Here is a 7,537-nt window from a genome sequence, read left to right on the forward strand (position 1 = left end):
TCCCACTACTTCTCACCATTATAGTTGTAACTCTCACACCTCCATAACCTCTCCATGATCTTCCTCCATGATCTCAAATGTTTAATGTCATGTTTATGGAATTCTTTTGTATGCCTCTATGTAATCCTATAAATAAAGGGTTTGGCACCACATTGTATATTCTTGAATACATGGAAGAAATAAGAATCTCTTCTCTCTTGCTCCCTACATTCTTATCTATTTTCTTGTTTTATATTATTACTTTGAGCTAAGTTTCGTAATACTTGGTACTTAGTCTTTAATTTTAGTTTCGATACAATTAATACTTTAATCTAAGCATTTGTATAATAGACAGTATGAAAAATTCATACTACAGAATATTAACAAATAACAATGCATGTATTACTAAACAAGATTATCTCAATTGGTTAATTAATCTCTTTCATACTCAAAGAAATTAAAGGTCACCTAAAGCCGGCAAGCACTTGTACTTTATATCGAGAATAATGAATTCTAAGAGATGGTGGACACGTGTTGAGAAGAGAATGGTAATAACAATTATACTAACAAGATTACCGTTTGACTTAGCTGATTTAGAGTAGTTGATAAGCATTAGGTGCTGAAAAGCAATTTTAAGTGCTGAAAAGCACTTTTAAGTGTTGAAACCGATTTAAAAAAAAAAAGCAGTTACGTGTTTGGATAAAAGTGCTGAAATTAATAATATGCAGCTGAAGAACTAGGTATACGAAGAGTTTTGTTTTAAAAAGAAGTATTTTATGGATAGAATAGTAAATATTTTTGTCAAACTTAAAGTGCTTATGAGCTGAAATTCGATAAGTTGGGGGAGACCAACTTATGGCTTTTGGCTTATTTTTTGGGGAAAAATTCACATTAGAACAACTGGGCTCCATACTTTTTAATTTTATAGCCCATATTTTAATTTACAATCAACTAGCCCAAAAATAATAGGCTAAGATTCGACATCCGACACCAATAGGTTCTCAAAATTACTATTTAATTTTTAAAAAAGATTCCTCATGCTTTTAAATTAATTTTCGAATCAGTAATCGTGATTCAAATATTAATTCAACAAATTAAATTCATTTAGGTGGTGAAAATTAGATTTTTAACAAGCTTAAATATGTGGGTTTAAATTCCGACTTTGATTTTGTGAGAAATTTGAAGTGAGTATTATTTAGGCTTGTTAGAATAATAGAAGGAGGTTGTATATAAAATTTGAAGTCATTTAATGGAGATTTGGACTGGTTTTGAACAAGAATTGCAATTGAAAATCGTGGAAGAAGTTCGTCTACAGACGCTTGTATAAAAGGTATATAGAAGTGTATAATAGTGTATAAGGTGTGTTTCTAAACTCATATACACTATTATACAAGATTATACATAATTATACAAAAAACTGACTTCGTCTTCTTCCTTGCGTCTTTACTGAAATTTAACTCAAATCTTGCTCAAATCTACTCCAAATCACTTCAAATTTAAATTTTGAACTCCTTTTGACATTTTCAATCAATTGGAACAACACCCAATCCAAACAACTAACAAATTCAAAAAAAATCATTTTCGAAAGCAAAGCTTTGAATGGTCTTCAATGGTAGACTTCTACTCTTCAATTTTCTTATATTGCAAGCAGGTGACACAAGAGGAGAAGCAGAAAATACACGGCCCCTATGTAGATGATGTAAGAAGAAGAGAGAGTGAAAGCAATGGTTGTGAGAACACAGGTTTAACTCTATAGCTTTTAGAAGCAATGGTTGTAAAGACACAGATTTTGAATTTGCTAGTGCTTTCAAAATATGTACAATGTGGGCTAGGTCGGGTAAAACTTAAAAATACGGATCATTTTTTGTTATGGTGTGAAGTCATGTGTCTTTTCTTGTAATTCTTTCTATTTTTGACTTTATAAGCACTTAACTTATAACCACTTTTAATTTTACCAAACGCGTAGATAAGCCAAAAAGTATTTATATCCAATTTGGCCAGCTTATAAACTTAGCCAAACACCCTATAAAGCTTATCCATACTTAAAATTCTTCCTACGATTGATTAGTTTAATTAGACATGTTTTTTTTTTTTAAAGGGAAAACACAAACCAAACCTCTTAACTCTGCAAGCTAATACCTAGTGGGACCCATCTAAGGATAAGTCAATGTGAGGGACAGCTGTGTATGGGAAATAGGAATTAGTACCATGTTTTTATTTGGTTTTGGCACACTTACTAACAATCCGGCCACCCTACTTTTACAGTACTCCCTCCGGTCCACACAAAGTGATTAATTTATCTTTTTATTTTAATTCAAAATAAGTGTCTATTTATATAATCAAGAAAAAATTTAATTTTTTTCTAAAATTATCGTTATGTACGTATTAGGGGCGTATAGGGTTGAAATCCGCCCTTGGGCATCCCCCTTTGTGCCAGGCGTTGGTGTTTTGGTTGGTGCCTGGCGCGAACCTGGCACAAAAGTCATACTTCCTCCAAATTCTTCCGTTTTTACTTTAATTTGCATACAAGCTTTCCAAATCACTTCTAATTGACTCCTACACACATAAATATCATTGTTAAGCTCGAGTCACAAATATTTACACCAAAATTAATAAGATCGAGGTATAATGCAAGACAAATTACATGCAAAAACATGAATTTTTTAGCCGAATATCATGGCACATTTTGAATTGACATAGAGTTTGAAAAATAAAAAATGCTTGTTGACAAATCAATTAAATATATACAAAATAATAACATTTTGCATGTAATACCAACAATTAAATTACTAGTGGAATTTTACCCGTTCATGTTTCTCCCTAATTGAAGAATGTGTTTTTTTATCAAGTGTGTCCCAATAAGCCATGACAGAGAGGATATAATTAATAAAACTGATAAGATTAAATAGTTTTAAAATATAAAAACATAACTAATTTTTTTTGCGACATACTAAAACCTGGTGTATCACATTAAAGAGAAAGATGAAGTCAATCAGTAATATTACAAACTCAATTGATTAAGTAGGCAAGAGTATATGTGTTTGTCATAATCTTCATTTAGAAAAATAAATCCGTAAAGATTAAATATTTGTGGGTTACTATGATATTATTACTTTAATATCTCATTTGAAATTACCGATAATATTTCACTTTAATCCAAGTGAATGATCTTAAGAAAAAACACTTAGGAGAAAGACAAATACATAACATTGGAGTACAGCCTTTTTTTTGGCTGTTTTGTTGTCGGACTAATAAATTTTTTTGGGTCAAAACTGTTCAAGCTGTTGGCTTTATTTGTTGCTGTTGGCACAGACTGCAAGATGTTCGTCTAATTTGCTTGAGATGTTAATTGTTGCGATAAATATTTATTCGTGTTTTATATTAAATTTTCAAAAATTACTTCTTTCATTTAAGGTTCTTACATATTATTTAAGAAAGATTTTTAATAATAATAATCACACGAGGATTTGAATAATTTTATATTTCGCTAAAAGATCTTACTTTATTAACACCAGTAATAAGGGCATCGGGGGGTAAATTTCAAACAATCAAACAAAGTAATTTTTTTTTTAATTTTCTAAAATGTTAAATATTTTAAAATAGTTTTAATTCGTCAAGCAACTAGTACTCAATTGAAATTGGAAGAATTACTCCTTAAGGAGAAAATATACAACAGTTAACCATAATTAAGTGACAAACTTTGTACATATATATGTTGCATTAATTGATTTGAAGAAAAAACAGAAGAAGATGGAAGTGCAAAAAATCGATGTATTTGCACTTTTTCCCCTAATATTAGTTTTAGCAGAATATATCTATAATTTTGTCACGACCCGGAATTCTCACCGTTGGAACCGTGATGGCGCTTAATATTTCACTTGCTAGGCAACCCAACGTTAGAACATATTATTCATTTTTAACAGTTTAATATTAGTTAATGAAAAAAGAACCGAACTACTACAATAATCCAAGTAATAATGCGGAAGTTAAAACAGCCAAAAGTTTAATACATCCCGGAACCCGGTGTCACAAGTGCACGAGCTGCTAGAATAGTACGTACAAGGGTCTGAAATAACATAAAGCTATCTGAAAAGAAGGTACACAGCTAAATAAAAGAAGAGAAGGGGACTCCAGGAGCTGCGGGCGCTGAGCAGCTGTACCTCAAGTCTCCGTACACTGTCCAATCCGAGCTCACTGATAACCGCTGCTGGGACCGACTCCAAAATCTGCACAAGAAGTGCAGAGTGTAGTATGAGTACAACTGACCTCATGTACTCTGTAGTGTCGAGCCTAACCTCGACAAATTAGTGACGAGGCTAAGGCAGGTCACCTACACTACAACCTGTATGCACTATGTAATAATGACAGAAAACGGAAATACGAAACAGGATAAAACAGTCAACTGAAAATAATACTACAGCCTCAAGAAATAAACCAGTGTCATCCAGAATTACCAATTCTTAGCATTTCAAACGAGAATACCGAAAACCAACACAACTCAAGAAAAGGAAACACATAGGTTGTTGCAGCGCGCAAACCGATCCCACCGTACAACACAAAATCCTCCCTTATTTTACTATAATAACATCAACAATAGAGATAATATATAAAATATTGCGGCGCACAACTCGATCCCACCATATATCAATATCAGTATCATAATTCATCCTTATTTCACCACATCAATCCACCCTTATTCCACATGTTGCAGCGTGCAACCTGATCCCACCGTACAACACAAGTTCACCCTTATTCCACCATATTAATTCACCCTTATTCCACATGTTGCGGCGTGCAATCCGATTCCACCATATCAGTACCAAATACTCAATGTGCACAGTCAAATTAACAATTCAAACCATGAAAACCTTTACGATCAATAAATATCAAACTGAACCAGAAAGGGAAACCTTGTACAACACAGGAATCTAGATAAATAATACTACACAGCGAGACCAATCCAGAAATTGACAGTTAGAAGGTGCAAGTAATTCAATTTATGCAAATAGCAGGGAATCATGAAAGTATGAGAAGATCTAACATCATTAATAGGAGAAGATATTAATTAAAAGGTAGCAGTTAAGCATGAAAAGCGTTTAGAGCATATAACAATTAAGACAGGGAGGGAAATAATTAAGGAAAAGCAAAAAATCAGGAAAAACAGATAATTCGGCGACGTATAGGCACTCGTCACCTCGCATATACGCCGCTCACATGAAATTCACATAGCACATAGTCCGAGGATCCCTAATTCCCTCAAGTCAAGGTTAGACACAACACTTACCTCGCTCCAAAAACCACTCAAAGCTCAACCACACCTTTGCCTTTCAAACAAGCCTTCTAACCAACAATATCTAGCAAATTACCAATCAAATGATTCAAATTAAGCCATATGAATCACCCACGATTGCAAAAGATTCAATTTAGGTCATTATTGAAAAGTCAAAAAAGTCAATTACCGGGACCGCTTGGTCCAAACCCAAAATTCGGATCAAAACCTGATTACCCATTCACCCCGAGCCTGGTTATGTAATTTATTTCGGAATCCGACCTCAATTTGAGGTCTAAATCCCAATTTAACAAAGATCCCTAATTATACCCAAAACCCCAAATTTCCACCATGAAAACACTAGATTTTTAAGTTAAAAACTTGTGAAATATAATGAAAGATTGAAAGAAAATAGGTTAGGATCACTTACCAATAATTTGGGGAAGAAGGGAGCTTGGGAAAATCGCCTCTAGGATTTTCTTGTTTTGAAAATTTGAAGAATAAACAAAAATCCCGTTTTTCCCTTCTTTTACCCAACTGTTGTTATCGCAATTGCGATCAATTCCTCGAATATGCAAAAAACTTCTAAGCCTTCTATCTTCGCAAATGCGACGCATATGTCGCAAATGCGAGCCAAGGCCCTTCACAAGAGCGAACTTTTGACTCGCAAATGCGAGTCTGCCTTGGTCTGACTCAAGTCGCAAATGCGAACCCTGCCCCCATCGCATTTGCGAGCTTCTCTTCGCAAAAGCGAAGTTGACCCGATCCCATCCCTCTTTGCAAATGCGAGCGTGACTTCGCATTTGCGAGACTCGCATTTGCGATCATGTCCTCACAAATGCGAGATCTGTAGACCTGATGCACCAACTATGTTTTCTAAGTCCAATTCACTTCATAGCCTATCCGAAACTCACCCGAGCCCTCGGGGCTTTAAACTAAACGTACACACAAGTCCAAAAATATCATACGAACATGTTCGCACGAACAAATCGCTAAAATAACACCTAGAACTACGATTTGAACACCAAATCAAATGAAATTTTCAAGAAAACTTTGAAACTTCTATTTTTGCAACAGGACGTCCGAATCACGTCAAACCAACTCCATTTCTCACCAAATTTGACAGACAAGTTATAAATATAGTATTGTACTATAGCGGGTTCCGAAACCAAAATACGAACCCGATATCAATAAAGTCAAACATTGGTCAAACTTTCAAAGTCATTAAGCTTTTAAACTTTTAAATTTCAATAAAAATGCGATAACTCTAGCTAGGAACTTCCGAATTTGATTCCGGACATACGCCCAAGTCCCAAATCATGATACGGACCCATCAGGACCGTCAAAACACAGATTCGGGTCTGTTTCTTCAAAATATTGTCCGAAGTCAACTCAAATGAATTTCAAAGCAAAAAATCTTATTTTTATCAGTTTTTAACATAAAAACTTTCCAGAAAAATACCCGAGTTGCAGACGGACGGACATAGAAAAGTACTTGGGTTGGTAAAAAGGTATGGATATCTAATCCGCATGTCCGACCCAGACTCCCAAGTAGCCGCCTCGACGGGCTGACCTCTCCACTGCACTCGAACTGAAGGATAACTCTTCGACCTCAACTGACGAACCTGCCGGGCTAGAATAGCCACCGGCTCCTCCTCATAAGTCAAATCCTTGTCCAATTGAACAGAGCTGAAATCTAACACGTGGGACGGATCGCCGTGATACTTACGGAGCATGGACACATGGAACACCGGATGAACTACTGATAAACTGGGTGGCAATGTGAGCTTGTAAGCCACCTCACCCACTCTCTGAAGAATCTGAAAAGGTCTGATGTACCTAGGGCTCAACTTGCCCTTCTTTCCAAACCTCATAACACCCTTCATGGGTGAAACCTGGAGCAACACCCGCTCCCTGACCATGAATGCAACATCACGAACTCTACGGTTGGCAATACTCTTCTGCTTGTACTGAGCTGTGCGAAGTCGATCTTGGAAAATCTTGACCTTATCCAAGGCATCCTGTACCAAACAACCGAGCCTCCCCGGCTCAAACCATCCAACTGGCGATCGGCACCGCCTACCGTATAACGCCTCATAGGGAGCCATCTGAATGCTCGACTGGTAGCTGTTGTTGTAGGCAAACTCCGCAAGTGGCAAGAACTGATCCCAAGAACCTCCGAAGTCTATAACACAAGCGCAGAGCACATCCTCCAATATCTTAATAGTGCGCTCGGACTGCCCGTCCGTTTGAGGATGAAATGTTTTATTCAACTCAACCTACATGCCC

The sequence above is a fragment of the Nicotiana attenuata genome, unplaced genomic scaffold (assembly GCF_001879085.1).
Source record: "Nicotiana attenuata strain UT unplaced genomic scaffold, NIATTr2, whole genome shotgun sequence".
NCBI classification, from domain to species: Eukaryota; Viridiplantae; Streptophyta; class Magnoliopsida; order Solanales; family Solanaceae; genus Nicotiana; species Nicotiana attenuata.